Consider the following 13,509-nt stretch of genomic DNA (forward strand, 5'->3'; position numbering starts at 1 on the left):
AGGCCAGAGCCTGACCCCACAGCACACAGGAGATAGTGACAGCACCATGGGACCACAGGGAAGGGCAGGGCCCGGGAGCCTGACGGTTGGGTATCTAAGGGACTTCCTAGACATCTTAGCTAGTAATAATAGCCTCTGTGAGTTACCAGCCTGTCCTCACTGAAAGCACGCGGGGAGGCTATGTCCCCACTGGACAGCTTGAGAACTGTCACTTATAAAGGCCAGGTGACTTGTGATCACAAAGCTACCGGCCGGATAGGATTCAGGCCTCCAAAGCCTCTGCCTCCCCATGCTGTCTTCCTAGAGGAGGTGGGCTTACTTTGGGAGTTCCGGACATCAAAGGTAGTGAGACCAGCTACGTGGGGGAGGCAGGTAGAGACTCTCCGAGGTTAGTGATGGCCCTTCAAGAGTCTGGAGTAATCGGGGGTGGGAAGGCTGTTTGCCCCCATGTCCTGCACAGGACGGGGGGGGGGGGGGGGGGGGGGGGGGGGGGGGGGAGCGCTTCTATGTCCTGAACATGAGGGAGTGCTCTCCCAACTGCCCTGCCACCCCCTCGCTTCCCCAGTGTGAGCTCTGAATGGCAGGGCAGCTTTGGAGGACCTCAGGAGGGCGCAGAGGGCTGGGAAGCTGACCTGCTGGGTCTCTCCACGCCACAGCCAGGCTACCACCTTTCCCACGGGAACACAGCCCCTAGGGTCTTAGGAGCAAGGCCGTTCTACGTGGGTCTCAGGGCCTCAGCCCAAGGTGTCACACGTCACCCGTCACACAGGGTGAGTGGCTCAGGCTGGGAGCCCTCCTGAAGTGCCTGGCTCGGTTTGTGATTCCTTCCCAGGCTGTTCCATAGAGGCACAGGGATAAGAACGGGTCAGGAGGCCAGAAACTTGTAAAATGGAGTCCCAGCTGGCTCTCCCACTATCTGCCCCTGGGATGGCTCCTTTCCTTTTTCTGGGCCTCAGGTTTCCCATCTGTAAAAGAAATGGGACATCTGAGTCTAGATCTTTGTGGTGTAATCAGTGACTCGAATGGGCCAACAGCAAGAGGACCCCAAGTGGGGTGCAGGGTGCTCTCCCCTCTCTGGACACCCTGGGCCTCTCCTGGGAGAGCCTGTCTGGGGAAGGGGCTTTGGGGGACCCTTTCTGAGAACATCCCCTTTTTATTCTTGCTGCAGCTCCCTGGGGCCTTGGGGGGGGGGGCTGGCCCCTCCAGTAAGCAGGTGGGGAAAGGGAGGGGACCGAGGCGGCTGCAGAGCCACCCTGAGCCAGTGCTGGAGCCACCACATCGAAACCAGGTCAGCTTCTCACAGTTCCTGACTATTCTCCCAGTGAAACTGGGAGAGTGCAGACCTGGGGCCATTTGCTCAGCGTCCTGGTTTTACGATCAGAGCGCCCAGAGGAGGAAAGAATGAGTTCATTCCTGCTGCCCCCGCCTCTCTGAAGAGCTGGCTCGGTGTGGGGCATGCCAGGCCCGGAGGCCTCCACGGCCTGGGCCCAGGCACCACATCTGTGGAATGAAAGAGGAGGTGTCTCCTTAACCCCAGCCTGCCCCACCTCAGCCTGTGGGCTACGGTTAATGGGGAGACACTGCCAGCACCCCGTCCTGGTCGAGGGTGGGCTCGGGAGGCCTGCAGAAGTGGAGGTGACAGGAAGCAGAGCTGGTTCCCTCCACTCCCGCCTCCCCTGGGACCTGTCTCAGAGCTGGGACATGCAAGACTCTTACAGGCTGGGTTAAAGTTAGAAACCGGTCACAGATAATTCCTACCTCTCTTTGTTTCCTAGACTTCCCTTTAAAAGTCCTTGAACACTTCTACGTGCTCGAAGGTGGCCTCCCCTCTCCGTACCCTCATCTCCCCACCAAGCCACCCTCTCTCTCTGGGCCCTGGCTCGTCGTTGTTGCACCAAAGCCCCCCTCCAGAGAGGACAGTGATGCCACAAGGACAGATACTCATAGACTTCGGGAAAACAGTGCTCACTTCCCAAAAGCTTTGTGCTCACTGTGGCCCAACAATGCCCTGTGGTTGTCATTTAGGGCTGCCCCCTGCTGGATCAGGCCACAGGCGCTCCTGTAACTCTGGCTGCACTTGTCCCCAGCCCTCGTCTAGGGGACCAGCTCTGTCCAACGTCTCACAAACTTGTCCTCAGACCCCAAATGCTCTGCGATATACAGAAAGCCTTTCTTCCAGCTGCGCCACAACCTCTGATAGGTGCTCTGCTGTGACTGTCCTCAGGCTCTCGTCCCTTGGTCAGGACTTGGGAGAAGTTTCTGGGCCCAGAGGACACAGGTAGTGGGGTGGTGGCATCAGGGTCAGAAGGGACATGCTAGGACCAAGGCTGTGGTCCTGGTTCCTGGGGGTGAGTGGTGGCCAGTTGAATGAAGAGTAGACAAGCCTGCGGGTACATGGAGCAGCGAGGGTGGTCTCAGAGCCTTGGTCCCAGGATAGGAGACTGAATCCAGGCAGGCCCTGAGGAGACAGTAGGGACCAGCCCCCGGTCTTCTCTGCTCAAACCCCAGCCAGGTCCCAGAGTCCATGGGCAGCCCAGCTCCCGTTAGTCCTGCTTTCTTGGCAGCTGCTTTGGGCTTGAAAATTACTCCTTCCACCCAATGACCCCGCTTTGCCCTCCCAACAGTATTTGTCATGTTTCTGGCCTTCTTGCATCTCTTGCATACACTTCCTTTGTCTGGAGAATTTTCCACATTGAGTCCTTCTCAGTCAAGGTAGAAGCCAGAACTCTCTTCTTCCCTGCTCCTTCCCCGTCCCTTCCCAGATGTTGCCTCCTCCACGCAGCCTCCCCTGACCTTTTCCTGCCTCTCCTGCTGAGCTCCCTTCAGCCACAGCCTGGGTTCCTCTGGCAGCAGGACCTCAGATTGCTCACTGTCTGCTCTGGGGTCCCCTGGGTAGAGGGTTGGCTCCCTCAGGGCTGGGGGCATTTCTGAGAGGAGGGCCACCTCTGCTTCTTTTCAGCCTTCCTCACAATAACTCGATAGCCCCACCTGAGTCTGCACCCAGGGGAGACAAAGGAGGCAGGTGCTAGAAGACCACAGAGGGGATGTCTGCCCTGGGAATAGAGATGGTAGGGCCTGGCGAGGAGGAGGGCTCCAGGGGAAGGCTTTCTGGGCCTGGCTCAGATCTCGCCCCCACAAGCACACAGACAGACATTCCCAATGTCCTGTGGTAGCTGCTGGGATATGGAAAGTACAAGATGAAGTGGGAGCCCAGAGAAGGTATGACTAACCCACTGGGAATGTAGGTGGAGAACAGGGAAAAGTTAGGGGAATGTTCTGGATTGAGTTGAGTCTTTAAAAATGAGTAGCTCTTGGTCAGGTGGAGAAAGGGGTGGAAGCCAATGGGTGTTTCAGGCAGGGCCTCTGCTGGCCCCTATGGTACATTTGTGTGACTTAGACAAAGGTGCCCCACTGAGTGGATGCAGCCCCATTCACCAAGCAGTCACATACGTGGTGAGCAGAGCATGGCCTGAGTCTGAGCCCCCACGTGGCCTCTCAGCGAGCCATTATTCTGCCTATTACAGTGTTGAGGGGTCTATACATGGCAAAACTCAGAGTGATACCGGCCCCCAAGTGTGTCCGCGTCCTAATCCCTGGAACCTGTGAGGGTGCTACTTCCATGGCATAGGGGACTTGCAGGTGTAATTAAATGAAAGATTTTGAGATGGGGAGATTATCCTGGATTATCTGAGTTGGCCCTAAAAGCAATCACAAGGGCCCTTCTGAGAGGGAGACAGAAGTGACAGATGCAGAGAGCGAGGTGACCATGGAAAGAGAGGTTCAGAAAGAAATTGGAAGATGCTGCACAGCTGGCTTTGATGATGGAGCAAAGGGCCATGGACTAAGGAATCAGATGGCATTTTGAAGGTGGAGAAGGTAAAGGAATCAAGTCCTTCCTAGAGCCTCCAGAGGGAACATCGCCCTGCTGATACCTTGATTTTAGCCCCTTAAGACTCATTTTTAGACTTCTGACTGCCAGAACTGGATGACAACGAATCTATGTTGTTTTGAGCCACTGTGTTTGTGGTAGTTTGTTACAGCAGCCATAGGAACCAGTACGTGAGCCCTGGTGCTTTCTGGGTGTGGCTGTGGGATGTCGTGCCTGGAACCCATAGTGAGGTGGGAATGGGGGCAGATGAGGCTAGACAAGTAGGCCGGGACCACAAAGGGCCTTCTAAGTCATAGAGAAGAATTTGCCTTAGTCTGAAGGTAGCCCGGCGGAACTATGCACAGGGGAGCAACATTTCAGGAGGACTGCTGTTGTGGAAGATGGACTGGTGGGAAGTGACTAGAGGTAGTGACAAGAGGGTCTGCTGCTGCTGTGGGTGACAGTGATGTCGCTTGGGTCCAGATAGTGGCAGTTCAGAGAGGCATAGTCTACTCCCCAAGGTGCCTAGAGACCTGAGACACAGCAGAGGGCAATTTCCTCTTCTCCCAGCCCTCGTCCTTTTCTTTCCTGCCTCACCCAGCTCTGGGTCAAAGGCTCCAAAGGGCCCCTGAGATAAGGCAATGACTTTGGAGGGATAGTAAATAGAAAATGTTCCTGAGGGCTCAGTTGGGAAAAGGTAATTGGCATCCTGTATGTGCACACACGCACGCCCACGCAGGGGCACGCACGCACACTCCAGGAGGGGTTCTAGCACGCCCATGGCCTTTCTCCTTGGCAGCTTTCTCCCTCATGGGGCCAGGCTTTCTCCCTCACGAGGCAGCTCTGCCTCCCCAGGCACAGGCACCCCAGGTGTGGCCCCATGGGGCCTGTCTGATGCCAGGTCTCCAAGTATAACTGCCTTTTGGGGCAACCAGGCTGCAGAGCCAAGAGATGGGTGTCAGAGGTCTGAACCCTGGGTGGGGATGCAAAAAGGGCGCAGGAAACTCATCTTTTAGTCACACCTGTGATCACTGCTAGGGTGAAACTCTGGTCACTTCCTCTGAGAGATCAATCACAGCATAGCGACTGCAGTGGCCACACCCCGCCCTCATCCACCCAACCTCACAGGTGGAGCTCCAGCCACTCTGAACCACTGGCAGTTCTCAGAATGCTCCTGCTTCCTCACCTCTGGTTCTTTCTCTGGGCACCTTTCCCCATCCTGGTCTGTCTGGGTAACCCCTCCTGACCCTCCAGGTGTCATATCCATAAACATCGCTCCCCCTGTGCTCAGTCCGGCTCTCCTCTGCCAGCTATGGCATCAGGCAGGCCCTTCTGGAGGCAGTGACAAAAAAGCCCGACCCAGACGGACATAAGCAAAAATGCCACACATTGGCTGATGAACCTGAGCAACCCAAGGCTGGACTTGCTGCAGGTGAGATTCTATCCAGGACTCCAGGACGGGAACGTGGCCCATTTCCTGCCCTCCCTTCTCAGGTGAACTCTGCCCTGTGCTCCCAAGGTGGCTGCCCATGGTTCCCAGACCACATGCTCCCTGGTGGATTTCACATTTAAATTACATATATATGTAATATATATGCAAAATACATATATTTCATATTTCTATTATCGTATTACTAAATTTTATTTATATTTTAAATAGAAATTTAATATACAGATATGAAATGTATATATAATTTTGTGTATTAAGTTATATTTAAAAGATAAAGAACGAAAAAGAGAAGCATTTTAAAATGAAGTGCTGTCTTCTTCCTTCTTCTCTGCCCAACTGGGTCTTCTGGCCGTGGCAGAAGGGAGTTCTAGTAGATTAGTACAAAAGCTTTGTAAAACTTAGTGGTGTATTATTTAGAACTAAATGTTAGATGGAGGGCAGTTAAAATTTAAAATGCACCTACACTTGATCCGACAATTACACAGGGTATGAATTTATCCTGTTACTTACTATATGACACTTGTTCAAAATAATGTAAGTACAAGGTTATTCATTGTACCATTATTTGTAGTAGTGACCAATTAAGAAAAACATAAATAGCTATTAATAAGTGATTAGTTAAACAAATTATAGTTCATTCATATAATGGAATACTATATAATCATTAGCCAAGAATGAGGTATTCCTACAATGATATGGAATGAGCTTCAAGATATGTTAAATGAAAACAAAAACAAAAAACAAGATGCAGAATATTGTGCAAACATTTATGTAAAAATTGTGTGTGTGTGCACTTATGCATGAAAGACAGCATGTTTGGAAGGCATAGAATATGGGAACGGACAGGCTCCTCTGGGAAGGCTCAAAGGGTGGCATTAAAACCTTTGGAATTTTGTACAGTTGGTCTATATGTACCTATTCTAAAATAATAATAATTTACTCTTTTACGCACTGCAAAGTAATGAAAACATACATAAATGAAGTGCTTAGAACGGAGCCTGGTAGACAATAATCGTTAGTGAATTTTGTCTGATTTGGGTACTTCTCTGTGTTCTCACCGCATTGTGTACACACCTCTGTTCTAGCCTTCATTGTGTAATCATTGCCTATTTACATGCCGGTCTCTCCAAGTGGGCTTAATGTGACTCCACGGCAAAGACCATAGATTTTTCACTTTAGGTCCCTATGCTGAATAGAGACACCAACACATAGTAGATTGAATGAATGAATGACTGAATTCATAATGGATGCATAAAAGGGGAAAATGAAGTTGTAGTCCCGCTGTCTAGAAGCTCATGGCCTAGTATTGGAATAAAAGTCAAATATGACCCATTTCAGGCCACATATGACAATGACTCTATAATCCTGGAGATCTGGGGGGAAAGGAAGAAAAGATTCCCCAGAGCAGAGAAGAGGTGATTATAGTTGCAGTGGTGGTGTTCAAACCTGCAAAAAATTGGAGTCAGGAAAGAGCTGGTCTAGGACAGGTGAAGCATGGAGGCTGCAGCAGAGGGATTGGATCTGCTGTGGTGGGAAATACAAGGGGAACCTAGGCGAGGTCAAGATGGCAAAGCTATGCTCACTTCCCCATGAGCCAGGCTGGGAGGTGGCTCAACCGTCCTGCCCCATCATACCACAGGCTTCAATCTCAGCCGCACAAGGGCATCTGAAGGGCAACCAAGCCTCACCATTCTGCTTCTCTGGGCCAGCACTCAGAGATGGAGCAGCGTAACCATTCAGTACCACTGCTTTGGTCTCCAGCCCTGGAGGTACTAGATTTTTTTGTGTCTTTTGGAAGCTCAGTCCAGGAATCTGACAGCATGCATGATTCTTTTCCTGTGCTTGTCCTAAAACTGACTTGCCTGCTAGCAGGCAATAATCACATTAATGGTTATTAATGTGACTATTCTCTTGGTCATTAACTACGACCTGACTTAACCATCTCAGGTCTTGAGGGCTAGGAGGAAGGTGGCACGAGACTTGGGCATCCCAACCAATCTCACCAACAGGGAGATTGTTTTTGTTATCTATCACTGCATAACAAACTCCAAAACTCAGTGGCTTTAAAACAACTATTTTATTATCTCTTGTGGTTCTGTGGGTTGACTGGGTTCAGCTGGCTGGTTCTTCTGCTGGTCTTGCTTGGGAATCTGTCATGCAGGTGCATTCAGATAAAGGCTGGGACTGGAGTCATCTGGAGGTTCAACTAAGACGATGGATCAGCTGGGCCTCCATTCCTCCCCACGTGACCTCTCCACATGGTCCCTTCATCAGGGTAACCAGACATCTTAAACCATGACTCAGGGATCTCAACAGTGAAACTTCCAAGAAAGAGGAAGTAGCAGCTATCATTTCTCTTAAAGGCTGAGGCTGGAACTGGCATGGTATTACTTCTGCCACATTCTGTTGGATAATGTGTGTAACAGGTCAGCCTAGTTTCAGTGTGGAAATACATCATGGCATGAGTGCTGGGAGGGTGCGTCATTGGAAGCCCTCTTTGGAGGCCAGCTTTCACAGCACTGTGGAGAGTTAAAGTGGCAGTTAAGGCACCAAGGAGAGAAGAGATCAGTGGCCAGTGCTAGATCCAGGTCTCCAGGTCCTCTCAGCTGGCCTAAGGAGGTCCTGGGCTGACCTCGGCTTTTCCTGGCACAGAGGAGGCAAGTGCAGGCAGATCTTTTGTATAGCATTCTCCCCACCCTGTCCTCACCACTTGCTTTGTTCAGGGCTTTGGCTCCACTGTCTTCTGAATGAATGCACCCTGACTGGCCACATAGGATCAAAGGAGCTCTCGTCATGGCAGTGGGTGTCTGGCCAATACGGGGGAAACACCTGTCTCATATACCCCATTGCTTCCTGGACAGTTCCACATGGGTATTCCAAAGGCACCTCAAACCTAATGCATCAAGAACTAACCCCCCCCACCCCATCTCCTACCCCAACTCCCTCTTCTGAGGTAGGCTTTACCCCAGACTCCAAGGTGATTCTCTGACCTTTATTGTAGTAGAACAGAAAAATCAAGTCCAATGTCTGGAAGTGCTCTTGCTCGATAGGATAATGAGGGTGCTAACCACACCTGGCTCAAGATTAACTCCTGATAAGCAAACTGGATCAATTATATGAAATTGTTTTTTAAAAGTGGGGTAGTATGGGCTGGCCCAGTGGCTCAGGCGGTTAGAGCTCCATGCTCCTAACTCTGAAGGCTGCCGGTTCGATTCCCACATGGGCCAGTGCGCTCTCAACCACAAGGTTGCCAGTTCGATTCCTTGAGTCCCGCAAGGGATGGTGGGCAGCGCCCCCTGCAACTAAGATTGAACATGGCACCTTGAGCTGAGCTGTCGCTGAGCTCCTGGACGGCTCAGTTGGTTGGAGCGTGTCCTCTCAACCACAAGGTTGCCAGTTTGACTCCCGCAAGGGATGGTGGGCTGCGCCCCCTGCAACTAGCAATGGCAACTGGACCTGGAGCTGAGCTGCGCCCTCCACAACTAAGAGTGAAAGAACAACAACTTGAAGCTGAACGGCACCCTCCACAACTAAGATTGAAAGGACAACAACTTGACTTGGAAAAAAGTCCTGGAAGTACACACTGTTCCCCAATAAAGTCCTGTTCCCCTTCCCCAATAAAATCTTTAAAAAAAAAAAAGTGGTGTAGTATAACCCAGGGAGGGACAGATATTTGAGGCAGGGGTACTTGACCTCTGTAAGTGACCATTCTCCACTTCTTTGGATAACAGAGGCCACTTTCCCCTTAGGAAACCCATTCCATATGAGAGTAGGACTGGCCTGCTAGAGAAGTAAGAACATGCCTCAGGCGTAGACAATCCAAGAAAGCCATCTTTGACCATGAAGATTGGTTCAGAAATGGGCGTGTGACCTCAAACGAGGCCAATCAGAACCTTCCAAGCCTTTTCTGCTATAGCTCTTGGGAAAGACAGTTTCTGTTCACTTGAATTGATAAAGTCAGTCTGGCCTCCCATGTGATGAGAACCCAGTGGGAAATATCTATAAAGACAGAGTCCTTTGACATATTTCTTGCATCTAGATACAATGGTGCTTGAAGCCAGACAAACCCTCACTCTTCAGTTAGTTCCATGAGTCACTCAATACATTATCTTTTCCTCTGCAGCCTGAAGAGTCTGATTAATTCAGTGTCTAAAAAAAAAAAAAAAAAAAAAAACAAAGAAAAAAAGACAAAAACCCCTCTTTTCATTTTCACCATTTCATGACTTTCTTCAAGACCTAGCTCAAATTCTCCTCTTCCAAGAAGCCTGCTTGAATTACCCCATCACATGGTATACGTAGTTCAGATTGCATTACCTTGTACTGGTTTGTCTGTAATATTATAAACGTTTTGTGGAGGGAGTGTTTCTGGAACGTATGTGGTCCTCCCAAGTAGCCCAGGAGCTTCCAGAGGGCAGGAGTGCGTTATGTGCCTTGTAAATATCTGCATACTGGGCTCCCTGCTTTGGTTGGGGTGAGTGAGTGTGTGTGGACGTAGGTGCCTGTGTGAGGTCACGAGGGCAGGTGTGGGTGTGTACATGTGAGCAGAGCAGAGGTGATGTGCACTGAGCAAGTGTGTGAACACATGAGCAGTAAGGCAGGTTCTTCAGACAGCGGGACCAGTTCAGGGACAAGTCCCTGCAGGGCTGGAGGGAGTGTCCCTGCTCTGGCCTTGAGGCCCAGGCACGTGTGTGGCAGAGGGATCCAGCAGTTTCCTCTGCCCTGAGTGGCTGGGGTCTCATGGTGTGGTCTTGGGCTGGCACTTCCTTCACCCTCAGAGCTCAGCTTCGTCTCTTCAACCACAGAGGCCTCAGCCTTTTCATTTCTGCCTCCCCTGTGCCTCGCTCAGGCCCTGGAACATTGTCAGAGCCCATGGGCTAATGTTACAGGAACACATGAAGGAATGAATGACCTAATCCGGAGGATGGCTTCCCCTCGTCCAAGCAGCCCAGGGAGGAAGTAAGACTGCCCTTCTTCAGTGGCCAGGTGGTCTGCAGGGGCTATTTCAGGAACCCCCTCACTGTGTTCTCTCACTCTCCTTTGGCTCTTTGTAAGCTCAGGTGTCCCTCTGCCTGAGACATGATCCACTACCTCCCCTTACTACCTGGTAGGTCACAAGTTGGACATGACCTCCCCAAGAAGCTTGCCCCACACACACTCACAAACTCTGGGTAGGTGCCCCTTCCAGGGGCCTTACAGCACCCGTCCCGGTGTTTATGGAAGAGCTTATCATGTTGCGTTATCAATGCCAAGTTGTTTCCATCATGCCTCCATAGTTGAGCCTCCCAGGCTGGGACCATGCCAGATTCTGTTTTGGTTTTATCCCCACTGCCTAGTCTCTATTTATTCATTTATTCACCAGGTATTTATTGAACACTTGCTAATGTGCCAGGCTCTGTTCCAGATGCAGGAGATACAGCAGTGAACGTGACAGAGAAGTTCCCTGCTCTCATGGAGCGTCCACATTAGTGGGGGAACAGACAACATGCAAGTAAACAAATAGGAAACACAGATCATTTCAATGATGATAAATGCTGTAAATAAAACCAAGCAGTCAAGAGAGCCTGGAGGGATCGGAGAACGTCTCTTTAAGGAGGCCTTGTTTGAGCTGAGACAGGCAAAGGTCTGGGGGAGGATATTCTAAGCAGGGAAGAGCTGAAGAGCACCCCCTCAGGTGCCCTGCTCCCCAGGTATGCACAGGAGGAAGGTCAGTGTAGAGGAAGATTGGGGAGACTTGAGGTCAGAGAGGCAGGAAGGGGTCCTATTTTGTATGGAATTATAGGCCATGCCAAGGCATCGAGGTTTTATTCAAATAGCAATAGGGAAATGATATGATCTTATTGAAAATTGTCAAAGATCACGCTGGCTGTTGTGCTAGAATGGATTATGGGGACAAGAGAAGGATTGGGGTGCTCTGACAGTCATATGGGTGAGACTGTGACAGTGATGAAGAAGGAGAGGAAAGAAGGGATTGGGGTATATTGAGTTGAGTTTACAGGACTTGGTGATGAAGCTCACGTAGCTGGAAAGAGAAAGGGGGAGAATCCAGGATGCTTTCCAGTCTTGGGAAACTGAGTGTGTGCTGCTGTCAGTTATCAAGATGGGAAAGGCCAGATTGGGGTGGGGACAGAAATGAAAAGTTTTGTTTTGCCTGTGTTAATTTTGAAATGCCTGGTAGATGTCCAAATGGAGATGACAGATAGATACGAGCCTGTAGCTCAGTAGAGAGGTCAGAGTCGCAGAGGCAAGTGTGGGAGGTGCTAGCATACAGATGGTTTTAAAACCTCAGTGAGCTAGGTCATCTAGGTAGAGAACGTTTATAGAGAAGTAGAAAGCCTGTGACCAGGCCCTGACACAGGACACTGTTTAGAGGTTGCTTGAAACTAGCAGAGGAGAGAGGGAGAAGGAGAAGAAGAGGGAGAAGGAGGAGGAGAGGGAGAGGGAGAGGGGGCGGGGAGAGAGAGAGAGAGAGAGAGAGAGAGAGAGAGAGACAGAGAGAGAGAGAGACAGAGAGAGAGAGAGAGAGAGATTAAAGAGAGCGAGAAGCTAAGTAGGGACGTGGTTTTTGCTGAAGCTGAGAGAACATTTTAGTGAGGAGACAGCCAATCCTTCCAGTGAGGCTGGTAGAGCCCACAAGTGGGCAGAGAAATGGCCAGTGGCTTCCCCAGAGTGAAGGTTGCTGGAGGCCTTGACAAGAGCAGTTTTAGTGGAATGGTGGTAATGGAAGCCCCGCTGGGTGGAGAGAATGAGAATGAAGAAAGAGAGGGCAGCATGTAAAGAGAACTTCGTAAAGAAATTTCACTGTGGTGGGCTGCTGGAGGGGAAAGGGGCATCAGGGGAGAGTATTTTGTCTTTGTTTTTTTTAATTTTTGTTTTTAAAGAGACAGGAGCTCCTAGAGCTTGTATGTATGCTGATGGATAAGGTCCCATAGAGAGGGGGAAATTATGATAGAGAAGGGACTGTAGTGAGGTAATTTCTAGAGCAAGGATCTTGAGAAGGCAAGAGGGCTCCAGAACTCAAGGCAGAATTGGTTAGATGGAATTAGAGTGGTGGGAAGGGGGAAGAATACAGATGCGAGTAGACTGAGGGTTTGGGGTGGGGAAACGAAGGCCTTCCCCCTCGAATATCTTCTATTTTCTCGGTGTAACATGAGACAAAATGATTAGCTGAGGGACAAGTGTCATTAGAGGACAGAGAAGAAGGTAGAGTGAAAATGCCAGGGATGTGTAGGGGGAATGCCATGTTGGGTGCCCATCTGCGCATTCTGTTAGTTGAATGAGATCAGCCACATGGGTGCAGGCATAACGGCGGCAGAGACTTAAGATACGTGGTCTTTGGGCAACCCAAAGCTTGGCCCTGACCTCCAGGATGAGATGTCTCCAATATCTCTGCTGATCTTGACCTCACCATCAGTGGTGGCTGTCCCAGCACTGCCAGCCGCTGGCATGTTCAACACTCAGGTGTAATAGAGAGGTGATTTCACTGTACGAGACGCTCCATTCCTGCTTGCCCAACCCTCCTCAGATCCCCCTTCCAGCATGACATAGAGGAACCACTCCCGTATGGTGGACCTGGAACACAAAGATAACAAACACAGTGCGGCTTTGGCCAACAGACTGTCCCAGAACCCAGCCCAGCCACAAAGAGCTTCTCAGAGGAGTTTTATTGGGGTGCGTGTGTGTGTCTCTGCTTCATTGTCAGGCACCCACTTGCCTCCAGAGAAAGGGCTCCTTCATCCCTTATATTAGTCATTCACCCCTGCACAAACAACTGGTCCTTTCCACAGTGTTCTCACCCAGCGTGGGCCAGAGCACAGTGGCTGGATCAGAAACATACTTCATAAGCTCTTATTGAATAAACGAATGAGTGGACACATCAAAGCATCCCTCCATCCATCTGGCCTTCCACCTGGCCAGACTGAGCAGCCATCCTCCACCTCTTTCCTGTAGTGCCGCTGGGTGATCAGGACCAACTTGGGCAGAGCCAGAAGGTCTCCGGGTTCAAAGACGCTCCTGGAAGGAGAGGGCAGAGGCCTCAGGGGCTGAGGGAAGAAAGCAAGCCTTTTCCTTCCTTGAGTCTAGTACAAAAGGGCCTGGTGTCAGTTCAGTTCTGGACACTGTGGTGGGTACCAGCTTGACTGCCTTTTCTCGTGACCTTCTGGTCATGACCCCTTGGTGGCAGGAGCAGCCTCCC

Source organism: Rhinolophus ferrumequinum, chromosome 13 (assembly GCF_004115265.2).
Source record: "Rhinolophus ferrumequinum isolate MPI-CBG mRhiFer1 chromosome 13, mRhiFer1_v1.p, whole genome shotgun sequence".
NCBI classification, from domain to species: Eukaryota; Metazoa; Chordata; class Mammalia; order Chiroptera; family Rhinolophidae; genus Rhinolophus; species Rhinolophus ferrumequinum.